The sequence below is a fragment of the Lycium ferocissimum genome, chromosome 3 (genome assembly GCF_029784015.1).
Source record: "Lycium ferocissimum isolate CSIRO_LF1 chromosome 3, AGI_CSIRO_Lferr_CH_V1, whole genome shotgun sequence".
NCBI lineage: Eukaryota > Viridiplantae > Streptophyta > Magnoliopsida > Solanales > Solanaceae > Lycium > Lycium ferocissimum.
In genome coordinates this window covers 4,774,229-4,796,444 of record NC_081344.1, presented here as the reverse complement: position 1 = coordinate 4,796,444, position 22,216 = coordinate 4,774,229, and the positions used below count along the sequence as shown (strand labels likewise).

At 36.2% G+C, this 22,216-nt stretch overlaps 1 pseudogene; it reads left to right on the top strand.

Moving 5' to 3' along the window:
* The first annotated feature begins 2,530 nt into the window (after window positions 1-2,530).
* On the top strand, window positions 2,531-20,607 carry LOC132049387 (ubiquitin C-terminal hydrolase 12-like; annotated as a pseudogene).
* The last annotated feature ends 1,609 nt before the right edge of the window (window positions 20,608-22,216 follow it).

Sequence of the window (22,216 nt, the reverse complement as noted above, 5' to 3'; positions counted from 1 at the left end):
AGTTTTTGAAATTTTTTCTCAACTGGGGTTGTTCAAGAAAGAAGATTTGTCAGATTATAAGATCCCACCATCAACAACAACCTTTGAAGTGCTAGCTTCAATTTACATCGATTAAACATGTTTTTGGTGATTGTAATAGATTTTCACCGATTCGCTTCATTATTCTTCTCGAGAACCCCTAATTGGAATCATTGTTAAGATTCCTATGAGTTTTTTTTATTCTTTAGTGCTTTATTGATATAATTTAAGTGTGTTTAGGAGATTAATGAACACTTTATGTAAAATTGTTGGAGTTTGGGTATTAAATGGTGAATATAACTTTATTGATCACTAGTTTAGATGTTCGCCTGACAAAATTGAGGTTTGTGTCGTTTAAGTGAAATATTGAGGTGAGTCTGATTTGAATTCTTGTTTTAATCAAGGCTCTTTCGGACAAATCCTTAAAATAAAGAGAGAGGGTGGAAAATTTAGAGTTGGGTAAAAGTGGGCTTTAGATCGGGTTATAATATGGAAAATAAAAAATGAGTTAAAATAGAGGGAACGAATTAAATGATGTGAGAGATTTGATGACGCATGACAAATCTGGTATTTAAAAACTAAAAAATTGACTTATAATACCGGATGTGTGGACAGTCAATGGTTAATGACACGAACATGCTAAAGTGTCACGACTGGGGCATTTTTATGACCAACTATTAACGAATGGTGTGCCATTTCTAATAATTCGATGACATATTTGAGCTTTCGCCCTCTATTTTACTAGTCCCAAAATACTTACGTTTCAAAGCCTTGACGACTATATTATAAAGGAAATGAGACCATTTAGTTTTTGATAAATAGTCACTTAAATACTCCATTAAGAGTCGCATCATGAAAACCTCATATAATAATCTAACTAAACTAAATTCAAACATTTAACAAACTGTTTTAATCCAATAACAACTATTTTTGGAAGTTTTTTTATTGAGAAAATTATGGTCTATGTCTATTTTTGAAAATATTTACGTCATGTAGTCCATACTTTGTGTATAAGCAACCGAAGCAAACGATTTAGCTCATATGCATGTATAAACACTTTTTTGCATATTATATACACTTTATACAAGGTTGATAGTTATGTATAATGCTTTTTCCCAATTATAATATCGTATAATGTCATATAATATTATATAATATCAGGCTATGCGGCGTAAATATTTAAAAAATCGTATATTTTTAAAAATTTCCTATTTTCTCAGCAACACCGTCGAGACACTTTAAAAAAAAGAATCTTTTGGAAACTAAAGCATAAAGAATTATCCACACACTTCTTTTAATTTATTCAAAACACCACCTTATTTTTCACGAAAATCAACAAAAATAGTGGATTGTCGGTCATGCCTCAGACGGTAGACCTATAACGTGGCAGCTTTTCATATGCCATCTTACATCCTACTTTTTTCACAGACAAGTAACATTAGCAAAAAAAATTCCTATAAACAGCATAATAATAACTATTTCCCCTTCCCCTGTTTCATCCTTTTCATTAACATTACAATCTCCGTTTCAATTTACAGGGCAATCTTTTCTTTTTAAGATTAAAAGAAAAATGAAATCTTTTTATATTAGCAACAATTTATCTCTAAATTTTTTATTTTATCCTTAAACAAATAATTTTTAGTTACAAGAATTTATTTGGCTAATTTTAGATCATATAATTCAAAAGTCTTCCTTTCAAAATTTCGTGTTCAGTTAAACAATGTCATGTAATTTGAGACAGATGGAATAATTATCCGGTACTAGTATTTAATTAATGATAGCTTAATTAAAATACCTATTATTTTTTAGGAGTTAGTATTTTTTATTAAGTGGGTACTAAAGATTAACGGGTCATTTTGTTGGAAACAAGTTATCTAGAGAGTGGTTATTCCATCCTTCCATAGGGATAAAATAACACTACAATCTCGAAATAATTAATTCTAAAATTAATTATATCACCATTTTATTCCAACTAAATATGAAATAAATTTATCTTAAATATAATTCTGAAATTATTTATCTATTATCCCTTGAACCGAACAACCCTTAGTGGTCGTTTGGTGCATGGCCAAAATTATCCCGGAACTAATTTATCCCATATCTTGGGACTATTTTATACCATCTAGGAGATGGTATAAAATAGTCCCAAGATAAGTATGTATAAGATATATCCCATTGTATCATGTGAGATTTTTTATATTTTGTTTGGTATAAGATATAAATTTATCCCTTCTACTAAATATGGTACAAAAATTAGTGCTGGGATATCCAGCTTATACCTTCTACCAAACGACCCCTTGACGAACAAGGAGGGGGTAACTATTTCCCTTCCCTTAGTCTACCCTTATCTTTTCCATTATTTCCAAACGTATCCTTTTCCATCATCGTAAACCCACCAAACAGCTCTTAAGCTCCAGAAAACCCATCTTTTCTCTCTAAACTCACTTCTTCATATACCCACCCACCCACCCTCGAAACCCCACCCCCTACGCACCCCACCCCACCTATCGCTCTTATCAAGTTGATCGGACGGTCACTCGTTAATCTAAAGTATGACCATGCTGAATCCTCAACCGTTGGATGTAAGTTTCGCTTAATTTCACTTTTTTACTATTTGGTGTATGTGTAATTTTAGGTTTAGTTTTTTTGTGAAATTTGTTAATCGCTTGTATGTTGAAATTGATGCTTGCATTTATTAGGTTTGTGAATTGTGATCGGATAGGGTTTTTATTTGTGGAGAGTTAAGTTAGGGTTTTGGGACTAAATTGTGTTGATTGTTTGGTAAATTGAGTTGTGTTATATTGTGGATGTGAAAAAGTTAGGGTTTTTTGATTGATTGATGGGATAGGGTTAGGGTTTAACTAGTCACTAGATCATGCTTATGACTGGCTTTGCTTCTATGTGGAGTATATATTTTTTGCAATTTATGATGATGCATGTATTTCTTTTGAGCCGAGGGTCTATCGGAAACAACCTCTCTATCCCATAAAGGTAGAGGTAAGGTCTGCGTACATCTTACCTTTCCCAGACCCCACTAGTGGGATTACACTGGGTATGTTGTTGTTGTATGATGATGCATGTATTGTCCAGGGACATTGACTAATTTGCTACTCCCTCCGTCCCATGTTACTTGTCAACGTTACTAAAAATATCCGTCCCAAATTACTTGTCAATTTACAAAACCAAGATAAAATTTATTAAATCTTGACCATTTACCCTTACTATTAAGTGTTCTTGAAAATAATCAATATTGATCAGAGTGCAGTTTATTGGAGAGAGATAAGGCTAAATTAGTAAAAATACACCTTCTATTTATGATTTCTTAAGGACCGTGTAAAGGGGAAAGTGGACAAGTAATATGGGATATAGATAGGCTCACACGGGTGCATGTCTCCTTTATTTTGTTTCGAGTTAATGGTCAAAAACACACCTAAATTATCACTTTTTCGCGAGTGTCATACCTCAATTATCCATTGTTTTCTTTATCTACCTAAACTATCACTCTCTTTGTATTGAAACACATCTCGAAGCTGAGTTGGCCAAATATTTAAAATCAATCGACAACAGGCGCTTGAAGGCCAACTCAGCATCGAGGTGTGTTTTAAATAGAAAAAGAGTGATAGTTGAGGTAGGTAAAGAGAACAATGGATAGTTGAGATATGGAACTCGCGAAAGGGTGATAGTTTAGGTGCGTTTTGACCATTAACTCTTTTGTTTTTTGTCAATGATGGTGTCCTTGAAGGGTAGCCTTGGCGTAACTGGTAAAGTTGCGCCCATGTGACTGGGAGGTCACGGGTTCGAGCCGTGGAAACAGCCTCTTGCAGAAATGCAGGGTAAGGTTGCGGACAAAAGACCCTTGTGGTCCGGCCCTTTCCCGGACCCCGCGCATAGCTGGAGCTTAGTGCATCGGGCTTTTTTTTTTTTTTTTAATGGTGCCCAGTGAAGCTTGCGTGCCCCTCAACTAATCACTTGGCAACCTGCTATAGCCCACAAGTATAGGTCCCTGGTAAACCTGCTGACTTAGATTGGGGCAGATGAGCTCAGATTGGGTATTTGTCTTTTATTTAGTTTATTTGACAACATTGGTGTTGAGGCAAGTTTTTCTGGATTTTGGATAATAAACTAGCAACCTGATAGAGCCTACAAGCATATGTGTCGGGTAAACCTATCCGGCAAGGTTGGGATGAATGAGTTCGCACTTGGGCAAGTGCCTTTAGTTTAGAAATCTCTGAAATCCCTTGTTTTTTATTTTTATTTTGCTACAATTCAGCAGCAGGAAGAAGAGGAGATGCTTGTGCCACATTCTGACTTAGTTGAAGGTCCTCAGCCGTTAGTTGAAGGTCCTCAGCCAATGGAAGGTTGTTCCTCTTTTAATTGTTTACTATTTCTGTCTCTTTTCTGTTTAAGAGGAGTTTAGGTTGGCAATTGATCAGTCTTATGCTTTTCTTGGATATTGTTGTAACGTTTTGATGTGATCGTATGGTGAATTTTGATTTATAGTGACACCTGCTGAGAATGCTACTACGGGGGAGAACCAAGCCGTGGACGAACCACAGGCTTCCCGGTTTACTTGGACAATTGACGATTTTTCTCGGTTATCTGTGAAGAAGCTATACTCTGAGCCTTTTGTTGTTGGTAGTTATAAATGGTAACTGGCATTTATCACTTACATTGGTGGTTAAATTTAATAATTTTTTTAAAGATCGGATTGTAATTGGCCTATGGCTGGCATTGTTTTGTAGGCGAGTGCTTATATTTCCAAAAGGAAACAACGTGGAGTGTTTGTCAATGTATTTAGATGTGGCAGATTCAGCTACATTGCCATATGGGTGGAACAGATATGCCCAGTTCAGCTTAACGGTTGTAAATCAAATAAACCCCAAATATTCAGTGAAAAAAGGTAATTTTCCTGTCCTGTATCAGTGCAGCTTAAGCTTGATTCTAAATTTCATCTGTATGATTATTGGGATGTCAGTTTTTGGTTTTTCCTTCATTGCCATTTCACGTGTCTAGGAATATTCTCCATTTCTCCCTCGGTTGAAGTACACTTATTGGAACTCTGTTTAGGGAAAAAAGAAAAGAAAAACCAGTGTCTTACCTTTCCTGAACTTGACTCATTCTCTAAGTTTCTTTATGTTTGTAAGTTGTATGCCTCTTTTGAATTATCTTCCCTTTCTAATTGTCATAAAAACCAACATCTTTTTTATTTTAGACTTTTTGCTCAAGAACTTGCAGATTTATGGTGTATAACAGCGCTTCACCAACTTTTCTGTTTGTTAAGGATTTCATTCCAGTCATTTATGTGATTATTTATTTTGCCCTCTTGTATTTCTTAGAGAACAGCTTTCACATTTTAATTCTACAATACGGTACTAACTATTTCTTCTAGAAGTGTGCTATTTTAAGAATGCATATACTGTGGTTGCACCTTGGCTCAATGTTACTGCTGAGTGGATATAGATAATTCATATCGCTCACCACAACTAACTTGGAATTGAGCGGAGTTTGATTGAATAAGTGAAGTTAGAGACGTTATTTATTGTCATACCAAGGGTGTATCTACCTTTGTTTCAATCTATTAACCTACGAGACAAAAATCAGCAAAATCAGAAACAGCCAATCAGTCACGCGAATTATCTCATCCAAAAGCTGCACAACTAAATTATGATGTTTTGTAGAATTGGTAATCAAATCATTAAATCTAACCAGACTATCTTATCTTTTGGAGTTTGGTTTATTTTCTTGTCAAAAGCAGTTCACAAAGAAAACCATGTGGACCATAATGTGAAGCCCTCCCTTTCTTGAATGTTGGTTTTCGTCTTCTGTTACCTTGCTCCTTTTTGTAGAGTGGATGAATGCCCTACCTGTAATAATTGAAACGGTGAAAAAACTTCAGATTAATAAAGTATGCAACAAGTAAAAAGAAATGGCAGTTTATTAGAACCTTTTCCTGCAACACAAGGATAAGAGTACAACCATATGTTTCTGTCTATAGAGTTGACATGCATCATCTTCATTTGATAAACGCTTAACTATAATTGCAAAAGGTTTTTGTATATTTGACACCATCTTCGTTTAATACCTAATAAATGAAGTTTAATTTATTCAAAAAAAGACTGGTCAAGCAGCCTAGCACAAGAATCAGACACCGAGATAAGATGAAAGAGACATCAATTACATGTTTCACTGTCCAGCCTGGGACAAACATATGGTGAATCTTTACCTATTTCTTGCAATAAACACGTGGAAAATATATTTGGACCTATTGAAGTAGACAAATTTGCAACTTTGTTACTCCAGGCTGCTCCAAATTCCTGAATGAGGCTTCCTAGACTATTTGAAGCTTGCTGTTAATAGTCTGGGAGACTTAACCCCCCAAAAAAAATCATAAAAAAGAAAGAAAGAATGAGGCTCCTTCAACTAAAAATGGCAAGAAAATTGCAAATGAAAGGTTTTTGAGCTTTTAACAATATCTAAGTAATTGCTTTGGCCTGTGAAACTTGTATTGGATTAGTGATCTACAAATTTGCTAGAAAATTGTCTTGACTGCGAGATTGGGTAACTGAATGGCCAGGGAGCTTGGTTTTTTTCATCCTGGCATAGATTTTAATATTTTTTGCTTTTTGCAGAGACGCAGCACCAGTTTAACCAAAGAGAAAGTGATTGGGGCTTCACATCATTCATGCTTCTAAGTGATCTTTATGACCCCAATAAGGGATATCTTGTAAATGATAAAGTTGTTATTGAAGCTGATGTTGCTGTACGGAAGGTCATTGATTACTGGACGTATGACTCAAAGAAAGAGACGGGATATGTTGGGCTTAAGAATCAGGGAGCTACTTGTTACATGAACTCTCTCCTACAAACCTTGTACCATATCCCCTACTTTCGAAAGGTTAGCGTATGTTCTAAGTTTTTATGATGCAAGTTTTTAGTAAGTATATCTTTAGTATTGGTTCTAGAACGTGATATCCTCAATTTTGGTTTCGGTCTCCCACAGGCTGTGTATCATATGCCAACCACAGAGAATGACATGCCATCGGGGAGCATTCCATTGGCTCTGCAAAGTTTATTTTATAAGCTCCAATATAGTGATACCAGTGTGGCGACAAAAGAATTGACAAAATCTTTTGGATGGGATACTTATGATTCATTCTTGCAGCATGATGTGCAAGAACTAAACAGAGTGTTGTGTGAAAAGCTTGAAGACAAGATGAAGGTATGTTTATGAAATGACTAATTGCAAATTCTGAAGATCTTATTGGATCTTCTAATGATTGCTTTTGTCCAGGGTACGGTTGTGGAAGGGACAATTCAGAAGTTATTTGAGGGGCACCATATGAACTACATAGAGTGTATTAATGTGGACTTCAAATCAACGAGAAAAGAGTCGTTTTATGGTATCTAGTTATCCTCAGGTTTTCCCCTTGGATCCTTAATGCCTGCTCATGGACTTATATTTTGTATAAACTTCTGCAGATCTTCAGCTCGATGTCAAAGGCTGCCGCGATGTTTATGCCTCTTTTGACAAATATGTTGAAGTCGAACGTCTAGAAGGCGATAATAAGTACCATGCCGAAGAACATGGTTTGCAGGTTCAGTATTCTATCAATTAACAATAAATTGATGGGCCTTTGTTGCGGTTGCATGTCCTCATTTATAACAGTACGAATAAAAAAAAATCAAAAGTGTGTGTGTATATATATATATATATTTTTTTTTAAAGTTAACAGTTTAAAAAAAATCAATTATTTTTTATGGCCCTTATAGAAATTGAGAAGGATCTACTTACGATGATAATTTGTAATGGTCCCACAAAACAATGGAAAGTAGAATCTTAGTGTGAATCCAAATAGATCAGATTCTGAGATTGTTATTCACTAGCAGCTCTATAAAACATTAAACCATCTATATTCTTGTGAAAATGCAACAAGAATATTAACCGTCTTGACTGAATAGACATATAATTTGGAGCCTAACTCTTCCTTCTGTTTTTTGTTTCCCATCTTTTTGGGGGCAGAGGGTGTTGGTAGTTCCCCTAATCTAGATTAAAGATTCCTAATGGATGAGGGTTAGCGTGTTTAAAACTAAGGGAGACATCTTGTTTGAGGAATAATGAAGTATTATTAATGGGAGCATCAAACATCTTATCTGTAATTGTTTTGTGGGGCCCGGGACTAGGTTGGTGCTAAGCCATTATGAAGGAAGCAAGAAGATGTCCTTCCAGCATGTTGAATTTTAAGATACTTGAACTCATAAAGCTAAAAAGTAGAGATGTCACGAAGTACATCCTTAAGCCAGCAACTGCCTCTTATTTGTTGCCTTCTTTCTTTTGTTATGAAATTGGATTGCTGACCATCTAAAAAATAAGGAGAATTCATCTTAAAAAAATTAATTTGGATTGCCGTGTTGATTTCAGGATGCCAAAAAGGGTGTACTATTTATCGACTTCCCTCCAGTTCTCCAGCTTCAGTTAAAAAGGTTTGAATATGATTTCATGCGAGATACTATGGTTAAGGTTAGTACCAGTTTCTTCTTTCTCAGCTTGCTATATGATTGATTTGCAGTATTAGATTTTGTGTTGTTGCAAATTCCCTTTCTAAAATGGCATTATTTCCTATATTTTGTTCAAGCATTTACCTTTGGCGAAAGAACTAGAGTATACCTTTTGGCACTGCTGGTTCACTTCGCTTTTGGGTTGTTTCGTGGCCTTACTAGAGTGAGTGTTGTTCCCTGTTTGCTGGTCCAAACATTTATGTTCAACAAGAGAAGTATACTACTTCGATATTCTACTACCTTGTCTGAAATGATGGAGCAAAGAAAAGAAACATGAAGGTGAAACCTGTTAAAAAGAACTAGATATCAAGGAAAAAACCAAGGTGGGAAAATTGTGGTCATGATATTCTAAAAGTGTAGAACCATATGGTATTTCCTTTAAGAAGGCGCTAGTTGGTAGTTGGAATATTTTCAGTGGAAGGTTTTCCAACTTTTTATTTGTCGAAGTGTGGGCACAGTTTTAGTCCTTTTTAATAAAAGCTTTTCCATCAATGAAAGGAACCACGGGACATGATTTATTCTTCTCTGTGACTGCTCTGCATCTATTTGATAAAATTCACGTCAAATTGTCTTGTTACTGACTATTAACTTTGTTACCGATCAACAACCACCATGACCCCAAATCTCCTGTCCTGCTACTATCAGCTGCTGCCAATGTCTATCTAAATCTTGGACATCAGAAAATGATTTAACTGTAGTTTTAATTGTTAAAGCATTCTCTACCATGAAATATTTCCCTTGAAATGTAGTTTAAATGGTCTTCAAATGTATGAATGATAGTATTCAATCCCATATTGTAGTGTCCAAGTTCTCAAATGTGACAATCTTTGCTCCTATGTTGCAGATAAATGACCGCTATGAATTTCCTCTAGAGCTTGACCTTGATAGGGAGAACGGAAAATATTTGTCTCCTGATGCGGATAGGAGTGTTCGGAATCTCTATACACTTCACAGGTAAATTTAGATCTTTTCTATGTGTATGTGCGGATAAGCACACTAGCATGCAATCTCAAAGGCTCTTTTTGTTTGGACTTCTTTGTCTACTCATTTTTGTATGAAATAAGTCGTCTCTCGTCTTTGATAACCAAAGTTATAATATTCACATCAAGTCAAAAGCTAAGTTGGTGCTATGTAAGCTTTTCAATCACATCTCTGAGACACACAGGACAAATCGTTGCATCTTCTGATTAATCTGCATCCTTTTAATAATTAAGTGAAAATAGTTGTTTGTCAAACATCTGTGCTTTAAGCTATACACTGTTCTTACCTCCCTCAAAATATCTCCTCTTTTTTGATACCAAGAAATCTCTGACAAGTTGTGTACTGTTCGAAACTTGGTGGATGACGCGCTTGCCCTCTCCCCTTCTCCACTTAAATACCACTCCTCTTGCCACTTGAGAAATCCCTGGGGCGCCGAAGTGTACTATTTCTTTCTGCTTATATATGCCATATAATGCATAGGTGAGCTGTATCCCAAAACTTCCCTCTTTACGAATTTTCATCCTCTTAATGGAGATAAACATTTACTATTGATCTCGGTCTTAATCATTCTATTCCAAAAAGAACAAGAAATACATTTCACACCTCTTTTTCTACCTCTCAATACACAAAGTCATTCACCAAGTTTTTACATTTTTCATTCTTAAAGCATTTATTGCTTACCTCAATCCCGTGACTTGACATAAGCAAGGTGTAGAAAACTTTACTATGAAGCTGCTGTGGTTTCCCCTACTCTGTATTCTGGCCCAAAATACTTATTTGACGTGGACCCAGCCGACTTACAAATGGTAATTCCCAGTCCTCAAAATCCCAACTATGCCTTCGCTATGGTTGTCCCATTAGCTAGTTGGCTAGGAGTAGTTAGGTAGGACTATGGTGCGAAGCCTTCGGCGTAACTCAACTATGCTTCAAACACAAACATCAATTTTTTTTTTTTAATGTTAACTGTTCAAAAAAAAAAAAAAAAAGAAAAATAAAAAAGAACACAAACATCTATTTTTGTGTTTTGTTGCTTTTTATAAGCCAATGTACCACCAAAACCTGTTTGTAGTTGCTAAGATTCATTTCTTATTTCATCTTTTAGTTTTATATCTTATATTCTCTCTTTCACTCTTTTTTTTTATCTCAATGAAGTTACTTGCTTTCATTCTCTGACTGCTGTTGGTTAGATTGTGTAGAGCTCAGCAGTTTTAATTTCAAAATTATATTGGATAGATTGAAACGATGAAACGACAAACTGTCATTGAATCTGATAAAATTGGCCTTTTAGGGCATTGTTCATGTTCTGATATGTTGGGATATACGGTTATGAGATTCCTAGTAGGCGTTTGGACATGCGATTTCATCTCATGAGATGAACCAAATCATCCAAGAAGGCATGATTTGGGATTTCAAGTCCCGATTTCAAATTTTCTAAATGTAAAAGTTGACCCATAAGTTTATATTTTGTAAAAAAAAGATCCATAAGTTGGTAGATGTATTTACCAATCATGTTTACCAGCAATTAATATAAAAAATCAAAAGATCTACAAGTTGGTAGTATATTTATAACAAAGCTACTCTTACCAACCATGTTGGAGGATTATATTAAAGAGTAGTTGAACTAAAATTTGATCAATTGATGTTGTATTTTTTTAGAAAGGCCTTCTAGTAGCGTATTAATTTTGTTATGAACTATGATTTGCTCATTTGGTAAGATTGTATAAGAATTGGAAAAGTTTTAATGGTTTTCACAACTTGTGGGTTTTTTATGTCTATAAGAAAAAATACAACTTAAGAAATCCAAATTGTATGTCCAAACATGATTTCATCTCATGATTTCACATCATGTCCTGTTTTCCTTTTGTTTGTTAGTGGTATGATAGTTTCAAGCATTGGCTTAACTAGATGTGTGGCATTGTCTTTTATCTTTATACTAAGAGTATCACCTTGCTCTTCTTAATGGCAGTGTGTTGGTTCACAGTGGTGGTGTGCATGGTGGACATTATTATGCTTTCATCAGGCCAACACTGTCAGATCAATGGTATGCACTCTCTATAGGACATTTTCTTCGTCTCTGTCTCTTTCTTCTAAACATTTCCTGCAGGATCACAGAGCAGTAGGGAAAAATTCTGCATCCTATCGTATTGTCATACAGATAAGTTAATTGATGTGATGATGTAATTTGAGCTCTGGTTGAATGTGATTATTTGGTTCTATGTTAGGTATAAGTTTGATGATGAACGGGTGACAAAAGAAGACATTAAGAGGGCTCTAGAGGAACAATATGGTGGAGAGGAGGAGGTATATGTCTCTAACAGCATATCTTGTGTCTTGCCGTGTCATGCTTTGATTCTGACTAACTTTTGCTTTTTACAGTTGCCACAGACAAATCCTGGCTTCAATAACACTCCCTTTAAGTTTACAAAATACTCCAATGCTTACATGCTTGTTTATATACGTGAGAGTGACAAGGATAAATAATCTGTGATGTCGGTGAGAAGGACATTGCGGAACACCTAAGGGTATGTTCTCAAAGATTTTCGACGCAAGAATAAGATTTTCTGCATCTGTTATTCAGTTCGCCGTGATAAAGCCTTTTTCTTTCATTTTAGATAAGGTTGAAGAAAGAACAAGAAGAGAAGGAGGACAAGAGAAGATACAAAGCACAAGCCCACCTTTATACAATCATCAAGGTCATTTTCAAATGTGTTAAGTGTCCGATAATAAGTTCTCTCCTTGAATATGCTGTGTTAATCTACTTGTGTATGTAGGTTGCACGTGATGAGGATCTTAGAGAACAGATTGGTAAGGAGATATATTTTGATCTTGTTGATCATGACAAAGTTCGTAGCTTTCGGATCCAGAAACAGATGCCCTTTAACCTTTTCAAGGTACTATTTACTTTCTATAATTTTTGTTGCTTAGTTTGGACTCAAGTAGCACATCCAGTGATTGAATTGAATTTAACCCTTATGTCATTCCTGATTTAGAGCCGAGGGTCTTTCGGTAACAGCCTCCCTACCTTCCAAGGTAGGGGCAAGGTCTGCGTACACTTTACCCTCCCAAGACCCCACATTGTGGGATTATACTGGGTATGTTGTTGTCATTCCTGATTTAAATGTGTAGATAAGTAAATGATCTTCTCACTTTTAGCATTAATAAAAGACTTGCGTAGACTCATTTGGAGGAGGGAGTCGAAGGAGAGATGAGAATGTGAGAGAGAGAGTAGCAAAGGGAGTAGCCACGTTGAATGAAGTTAATCAATCACACCTGGGCTAAAATCCTAGTGGATGGTGGATATGCAGATTCATACACCACATCTTTTTTTTTTGTTTTTGTTTTTTGGCTGTACCTCTTTGTAATTATGGCTTCAGCACAGCCTTTGTGCTGGAAACTTTAATAATATACTGTTACCTTCTCAAAAAAAAAAAAAAAAAAAAAAAAAAAAGCTGAGCACGGGATGATTGCCAAAATGCAAGAGATTAGGGGCCTCAGGTACAATGTCGTCCAGTATTTTAGATCTCTCACATGCTTGATTTTAGTTCCTTTTGACTGCTTTAAGAGTCTCATTTCGATGACAATTCCTCTTCCCTTTTCTCTTTTTTTCTCTTCCTTCTTTTTTTTACGTTATATACCACTTCCCAAGAAATTTAATCACCATGTGGATTCTTTGTTTCTATCATTTAATTCCTTGTTAATAACCTTTCTTCAAAAAAACAAGATGTAAATGTGATCTGTGGAATTTAATCAGGAAGCAGAGTTATATTTTCTAAGGATGACCTTCCTTCTGGTATATACAATCAATGAGTTACTAATTTCTATATGTGGTGTCTGTATATATCTTTGGTATGTTTAAGTGGTCTTCTAATTTCTTGGATAGTCTCACCTTGTGTTTGACCAAAATATCCGTTGCTGCAGGAGGAGGTTGCAAAAGAATTGGGTATCCCAGTTCAGTTCCAGCGTTTTTGGATTTGGGCAAAGCGGCAAAATCACACTTATCGGCCCAATCGCCCATTAACTCTGCAGGAGGAACTACAAACTGTGAGTCCTTGTATCTTTCTCATTCCATTCTGAGTCTTTTTGGTATTGTTATGACGGTGTTTCCCTGTTTTTGGGAAATACGGAGTAATACCTTTTTTTTTTTTGATCAAGTAAATGTATTTTCATTCATAAACATGGCCAAACTGGCCGTTTGCCTGTTTTGGGAAATAATACTTGTCATAGTTCCATCACATTTTTGCATTAATAATGACTGCTTAATTTCTGAGTCTGTTGGATTTATTCTCCGCTGTTGAAGGCATAGGGATTTTTTTTGTAAATTTACTTCATCTAGCTAGCAGGTTTTTTTTTCTTTTGTAGAATCAGTGTGCGCCACAAGGAGGAGATAATTTGTTGAGGTCTTGTGTTATGTTCTTTGGAAAAGATTGGTAATTAGAATTAATTTGAGGGTAATCTAATATCACTTCTTAGGTGATGTAGCGTTTATCTTGATTTTGAACCTTCAAACTTCCTGGAAAATTCGTCTGTTGAAAAGAATATAGCACAGGTTCCTACAAAAGAGCAGATGGAGTTTAATCCAGTATGGTGGATTATCTGGAGAGAAAGGAACTCAAGACGCTTTGAAGGCAAAAGCAACTTTGTTATTTGTATTTTTCTTTTTCATTTTTGGTGTGAACGAGAGGACATAGAAGATACTGAGTCTACTACAAGTCCTAGAGTCTCTATAGATCAGTAGATATAGTATAGTCTAGATTTTATGCTACATACTCCCTGTAAATTTGGCCTAACAACTTTTTTGTGATTTAATACAAGCTTGTTACCGCGGTACTTGTTGCCTATGTGAGACCAAAGCATTTGATTTCTCTCTTTCTATCCTAGTCGTTTTGTTTCGTGGAATTAGTCGAGGCGCGCGCAAGCTGGCCCGACACCACGTGGGATTTCATCTCACACTCTCTTCGTCTCCCCTCTACTTTAAAGAAATTAGCCCTAGATTTCTTCTTCTATCCTAGCCTTGTGGACAGCGTTACTTGGTACTTGTTGCTGTTGGAGGTGGCAGGTTTCCCGTGGAATTAGTCGGGCCGAGGTGGAGGTAATAATTCCACTTTAAAGTCCCGGACACCACGGATAAAAATAAAATAAAAAAATACAAGCTTGTTTACCATCTCAAAAAAATAAGTAGAAATGTGTTGGAATCAAGTGGGTGTAAATCGAGCGAAACAGCTTCTTATTAGCAAACCAAACTAGTTTTGATTGAGGGTAGTATTAGTTGCTGTTTTTGTTGTATTAATTCATGTTAAAAATTAGAAATATGAGGCCCGTGGATTAATAAGTATCACTATAGTCTTAATGTAGGTATACTTATCCAATAGATTGACCGCATAGCTCCTGAATGTACACTGTGTTAAACAATTAAAGTGATGCCTCATTCATATTTTGGTCATCTTGGATACTGCTTGAGTATGTGAATTTGATTTTCAGTTCTGGTGCTTGAAACATTTCACTTTATCCTGGTATATCACCTTTTGATATCTTTAATGTTTTAAATTGATGATTTGTAGAAGGCATGATGTTCTAGTTCATACATTCTCTTCTGCCGTCCAACAAAAACACTTGTGCTTTATTTGCCCCTATGATTCTTTACAGTAATTGATTCCTCCCTTTTAACTTTTCTTGAACGACGTATACTGTTGTCTAAGGCAACCATCTGCAAGTGCAGGTTGGTCAGTTAAGGGAAGTTTCTACCAAGACCAACAATGCTGAGTTAAAATTATTTTTGGAAGTGGACTTTGGCCTGGTACCTTCCTTAACTATCTTATAGATCATAAATTGTCATGGATTACTTTCCTTTTTTGACAGGTGCTTTTTTGCCTTATATTCTACTATACTTCAACTCGTTTAATATTTCAGGATCTCATTCCTGGTCCTCCACCTGACAAAAGTAAAGACGATATACTCCTTTTCTTTAAGCTTTATGATCCTGAGAAAGAAGAGCTCCGGTAAGTTGTTTGCTCTTAATGGAGCCCACATGGAAGATATATTTTTGTGGCAAGGTCTAACAACAAAATTTATTCCCTTTTGTATTTCCAGTTATGTTGGTAGGCTTTTCGTGAAGAATACTAGCAAGCCTGTTGAAATACTTCCAAAACTTAACGAGTTGGCTGGATTTGCTCCTGACCAAGAAATTGATCTTTTTGAGGTGTGTTATTGTCGCCTTCTCTCTGTTATCGATGCACTTATTGTTCTTATTGATGTTATTAATCGAGATGACATGGGAATTTGGTCTTTTTTCTTTACAGGAAATAAAATTTGAACCTTCTGTCATGTGTGAAAGACTAGACAAAAAGGCTTCATTTCGATTTAGCCAGGTTTTTGTCCTTTCTGTTTTCCCTGCTCGGTGGCTGAAAGCTTTTATCTTCTCATATTTAGATTTGCTTTGCTGACATATTTCTTACAGATTGAAGATGGGGATATAATATGCTTTCAGAAGAAAGCTTCTCCTGAAGTTGAAGAACAAGTCCGATTTCCAGACGTTCCTTCATATCTGGAGTATGTAAAAAATCGCCAGGTGAATCCCGATAGAGCTCCAGTTTTTGCAAGGCTGTTGATGCTATTTTTTTGATGTTCTCTTATCCTCTATTTTTCGGGCTTATGGTCCTCTATGGTGGTGCAAGGGAAATAACTTTCGAAACTTCCTTTGGTCTTTGCCTTGAGGAGTTGCATCATTGTTGTTACTGTATCTGCAACATCTTTCTCACCTCCTCTCCTTTAATATATGCGTTATGCTTGTGCACACCATACAACTGGCGCTTTATTTTTTATTTTCTCCATTTAGGATTCCTCATATCTGAGTTTATTATATACAGATTGTACATTTCAGAGCGCTGGAGAAACCGAAGGAGGATGATTTTTGTTTGGAGTTGTGAGTTTATTTGGTACCTTTATCCTTCACTTTGGTGCAGAGCATTTGCTCCTGGTACATCTATGACCATCTTTTGTTGGTAATATTACAGAGCAAAAAGTGATACATATGATGAAGTAGTGGAGAGAGTGGCTCAGCGGCTTGGTGTGGATGATCCCTCCAAAATTAGGCTTACTCCTCACAACTGCTACTCGCAGCAACCCAAGCCCAACCCCATCAAATATCGGTCTGTTGATCATTTGGTAGACATGCTTATCCATTACAATCAGGTTTGTTAACATGAATTGACTTTATCTTGGAAGTACATGGTACTTCTAATGCTTTACTCATCATAACAGTAGCATAGTATTTTGGTAGGATGTGATGTGTCTAAACTAACGACATCTCATTTTTTTCTTTATTTTTTTGGTGCTGGTAGATCTCCGATATTCTGTATTATGAAGTTTTGGACATACCTCTGCCAGAGTTACAATGTCTGAAGACGCTCAAAGTTGCCTTCCATCATTCTACGAAGGATGAGGTTTGTCTAAAATTGAATTTTTTTTTATCCCGTCAAATTATTACCTTTCCTCATTACATTTTTTTCCATCGCTCTCAGATTGAAATTCTGAATGTAAGATTGCCTAAGCAGAGTACCGTGGGGGATGTTCTTAAAGAAATTAAATCAAAGGTATGCATAGGTGTTTATCAACTTTAATTGTAGTTTTGAGTCTCTGAAAGGATGAAAGCAATTTCCACACCCATCAGAATAAGATAAGCAGCTTCCTCATGTGGTAGATTCCTGATGTCTAGAATGATTATATGTTCTTTAGTTGATTTATGCATCATTACTGTAAATGTCATTAGATGGATTCAGGTTCTGTGGATAACATATAGGGGAGGGTACAATCTTGTTTAACTTGTATTATGTACCTTAATAATTGAAGAGTTGGTATTTGCATTCGTTGCCTACAATGTTGCAGTGTGTGCTTTTGTGCTACTTCAGATAATACTTTTTTTTAAAAATTTTTTTTTACCCCCAATCAGATATTCATATTTTGTTTCTCAAGTGTCAAATTGGCCATTTTTCCAGTGCAAGATTGTCTTGAGAAAATAAAATTTAGAGATTTGGAAGTGACATGAGAAGTTCAAGTTAGCAAATTTTGCTTTTCAATTTTTCTGAACATGCTTGAATATATAAAAATCACTTGTTGACATCTGGAGTTGACAATCTTTTTGTGAACTTTTTTGACTAAGGAAATGGCAATCTTCCATTTTTTTGGCGAGGGGAGTACTCTCTTTTCTATCAGATTATCTTATTTAGAACCATTAACAAAGGATGATGAATCTGCACCCTAATTTACCGTAATATATGTTTCTCTGTGGTGTATATGTTATGAAGAAAATCATTCTACATGCGTTTTTAAGGACATTTGCCTCCCCATCTTCTGAACCCTGCTTCCTATCTACAAAAGAAAATGGAAAAAAAGGATGCGGAGTTGGTATGGAAATATGAGTTTTAGACCTGTCATTTATATTGTGCACCAATGTTATTTCTCTAATGTTTTCTGCTCAATGGTGGCTTCCATTTATGGTATGAGAATATAACTAGTGGCATTTGGTGTGCTGCAACAGGTAGAGTTGTCCCATCCAAATGCAGAGCTTAGATTACTCGAGGTCTTCTATCACAAGATTTATAAGGTGAGCAGTCCTAATATAAGTCTGATACTTTTGTCCTTCATTGGAATATGTAAATATAGCTACTTTTGTCCTTCATTGGAATATGTAAATATAGCTTCTAGCACAGCCTTTATGCTCTTGATTCATACAATTATTACCTTCCTCAAAAAATACTTTTGTCCTTTATTATATTTATGCTGACATTTTAGTTTGACAGCTAAATGACCTTTCAAGACTTGTTCTGCTAGCTTGTGTGTTCTTTTTGTCTGCCTGTATCTAATTCATCCTTTCGTTGCCATTGCTAATCTGCAGATCTTTCCGCTCAGTGAAAAGATTGAGAATATAAATGACCAATATTGGACATTGCGGGCAGAGGAAGTAAGTTCTCTAGGTGTTGTATGGCTGATTTCTTCTTAAGTTCTCTAGGTGTTGTATGGCTGATTTCTTCTTCTCCTCCTCTAAAAAAATTTGCCGAGGTTTTGAAAGTTTAAGCAGAGATAGGTGTCTTCTGTTGCACTGACCTCTCTGCTTTAGACATTTGATTCTGGAAAATTAATGATGATATTCTGTGGTATGTGTTAGTCTTGCCTACTTGCTTACTATTATGTTTATTTTATTTTAATTTTTGTAGATACCGGAGGAGGAGAAAAACCTTGGTCCCCATGATCGTCTAATTCATGTTTACCATTTCACAAAAGAGACTCCACAAAATCAAATGGTATTGCAAATAGGTTATAGGCTTGATTGGTTGTTACTGATATACTGCCGCGTCTCTTTAATTATTAAAGTTAGTAATTGGATCTTTTTTCAACAGCAAGTGCAGAATTTTGGAGAACCTTTCTTTCTGGTCATTCGTGAAGGTGAAACTTTAGCGGAAATTAAAGTGCGCATTCAAAAGAAATTGCAGGTTCCAGATGAGGAGTTTTCTAAGGTATAGTGCTTGAGCAGAAAGCTTTTGCAGCAAATGGAATGTGCTCGCATGCTTTTAGCATTATGGTTTAATTAAAGCCCTATGATTGGATTGGGGTTTGACTCTGTACTTTTTTGATGGCTAGTGGAAATTTGCATTTTTATCATTGGGGCGCCCAGAATACCTTCAGGACTCGGACATTGTATCCAGCCGTTTTCAGGTAGTGCATTGATGTTATCTTGTACTTTCTTCCTCTCCTTGAAGTTCATCGTGAACTTCCTTTTAAGTTTGTGGGTCAGCTTTAGTTGCGTCTTCTTGTTTCTAAATTCTGCCCAAGCTGAAGATGCTTGTATCCTGTTGCAGAGGAGAGATGTTTATGGTGCTTGGGAGCAGTACCTTGGATTGGAGCATGCAGATAATACAACTAAGAGGCCATATGTTAATCAGGTAGATTCTCCAGATTTTATGGTTTCTGCATGACCTCAATATACAAGAAGTCACCTTTTTACATATCAGTTTAAACAAAGTGGTTCAATCCTAGTATATTAATTTGGCTCCTCTTAAAGGCTGTTAGTTTTTATAATATTCGATCTGTCCGGGCCTTATATTATGCTCTTTTAATCTACAAAACCTGGTGTGTATTACTTTCACTTCTGTCGCTGCATGCTTTTTAGTACTTCAGGAGCTTTTATGGTCAAGTTAAAATTTGCTTTGTCTTTACTTGTTCTAGTGTCTAGATTGTGAACTAGATCTTGCTATGTGACAAGGTATTCAGTTAGTAGATTGCTTACTAAAAATTAAAAAAAATTCCGTTAATAGTTGAGGATATGGTTTAATTTCTCTGGACCTTCTCTTCTGGGGGTGTGCTAGTTACATGTATACAACTCCTACATTTGTGCGCTGGACCTTACCTATTGCCTGATAATGTTGTCATTTTGTGTTGAAAGAACCTTTATTATGCTTTAATAGTTTACACTCAAAATTGCAGAACCGCCACGCATTTGAAAAGCCAGTCAAGATATACAACTGAAAGAGGTTTGTGATATTCCAGCTGGGCTTTGGTTGTAGCGTTCACCCCTCATGAGCTAGAAGGGAGACATGTAAAAGAGTTTGTAGTATGGCATGATGATAAGTAGAAGATGGAGAGGAGACTAGCATGATTATTGTTTTCATATAGGGGATTTTACCACCTTTGCTTCCTCCTGGTGATTTGGTTAGGTTTTGCAGGCTATAAGTTTTCCCTTCGGTGTGGTTTGGGAAGGGAAGGTTTTATCCCTTTAGTTTAGTTAGGATGCGCGCTGTAGTTTCTGCCCTCGCCTTCAGCTATTACTCTGCTGAGGGTCTGGTCTTTTTGACATTGTCTTCTGCATGATTTATTCTGCATATAAGATTTTGGTTGAAGGGAATGTATAGTTGATATAGTCGTCGGGTGCATTCTGGACTTATACTCTGTTACTTCTTTTCCATTTTCCCATTCCTCTTTGGGTTGTATTTAAATGTCATACGAGTGGGGGATGGATCTGTAAAATTTCTTTATAGTATTGGTATATGTTACTTTGCTTCATTTCTGTCTTTGTTGTTTTTACTGTAGGTTTACTTTGGCCGAAATGACAAACCTACACGCAGTTGAGCATGTGAATAGTTTATTTATTGGCTACTTTTCGTTTCTTTTGTTAATGAAAGCCCAGAGTTGGAAGAACAATAATCAAGTGAAAACATCCGAAGGGAATATTATCTTTTCCTAAGCTATTTATGAATGATGCATATTTTATTCTATGCATATATTAGCCTATCAACGTATAGCGCTTTTTTGTTGAAATTTTTTCGAAAATGTGAATGTGTTAATTAGTAAATATTGCCGCACTTGTTTCTTGGGTCAATCTTGGATGGCCACAGTAACCTCTACAAAGAACTTAGATGATGATCCATTCTTCAGTATGCCTAAGGATTTCGAAGGTGCTATATATCTGGGCACCATACATAATAGCTCCCAGGTATTGGTCTGCATAGGGGGTCACTCCATGACATGCACTCATTAGTTTGGATCGGGAAGCCAGAAGGAGATGAGGAGGATCTGCCTAAAGATCAGCAAGGGGTGTGTTGAAATGCAAGGAGATCTTTTCATCCTTAACTGAAAGTTGCGAGTGGCTTCGTCGACTTACGCGACTGGCGCTTCAAGAGGCGTAACTCTCGGTCGTAATTTGACAACCTGACTTCAGTAGAGATTGTTAGTCTTTTGATTGAAGTAGTGGTCGTGCTTCCTACGTGGTGCAAATTAGAGTTGTCAGAGCTAGTGGGCCTACATAGGTGGTCACTCCATGCTGCTACATGCACTCATTAGTTCGGATTTGGTAGCATGAAGGGGATAATAAGGGGACCTGCCTAAAGATCATCAAGGGATGTGGTGAGATGCACGATATCTTCTTCCACCCTCAGCTTGAGGTCACAGGTATGCTATCTGGCTTGGTCTATCTAACACGACTAGTGCTTCACAAGAGGAAACACTTGGTTGTGGTTTGGCGACCCATCTAAACTCTAAAGTAAGAGCCTTTAGTCTTAAATGGGCCCCACCCGATGCGAATTGGATTTTTGGGGCCAACTGGTTCCCAACATGTGATGCTTAAACCCAAGGACCCAAAAAAAAGGACCTGCCTAAAGTAGTTCTGTTTTTAGGTCTTTGGAGTCATGACTAGGATTCATCTAATAACATTCTTAGCTAGTACCGTTAGATTAAGCCCGTCTTCGATGGGGAGTAAAAACCTTACACCAGCATAGACTGATAGATAGACTAGCAACATGTTACATAGCCGAGCCATTGCAAATAGCAGATCTGGTTGACATTTCATTTCTCATGAGATTTTGCATATTCTGTTCTTGTTCTGTTTTCTGAACATAGTTTGGTGTCGATTCCTATTTAACCGAACTTTTGTCTCTAAACATTGTTTCTAAATTTCATTTTATAATACATCCTTATTAAACACACTAAACTTTACACGTTGTATCAGCAAAGTCACAAAGCCAATCAGTGTTACTAAATCACTGAACTATATGTTTAATTTCTCAAAAAATGCAACTCACCTAAAAGCCAAATTGCTAACATGCGAAAATGAACGTCGGCATTTTGACACGATGTACAAGCCAAACAGCATGGTTTTCTTAAAACTTCAGCTTAT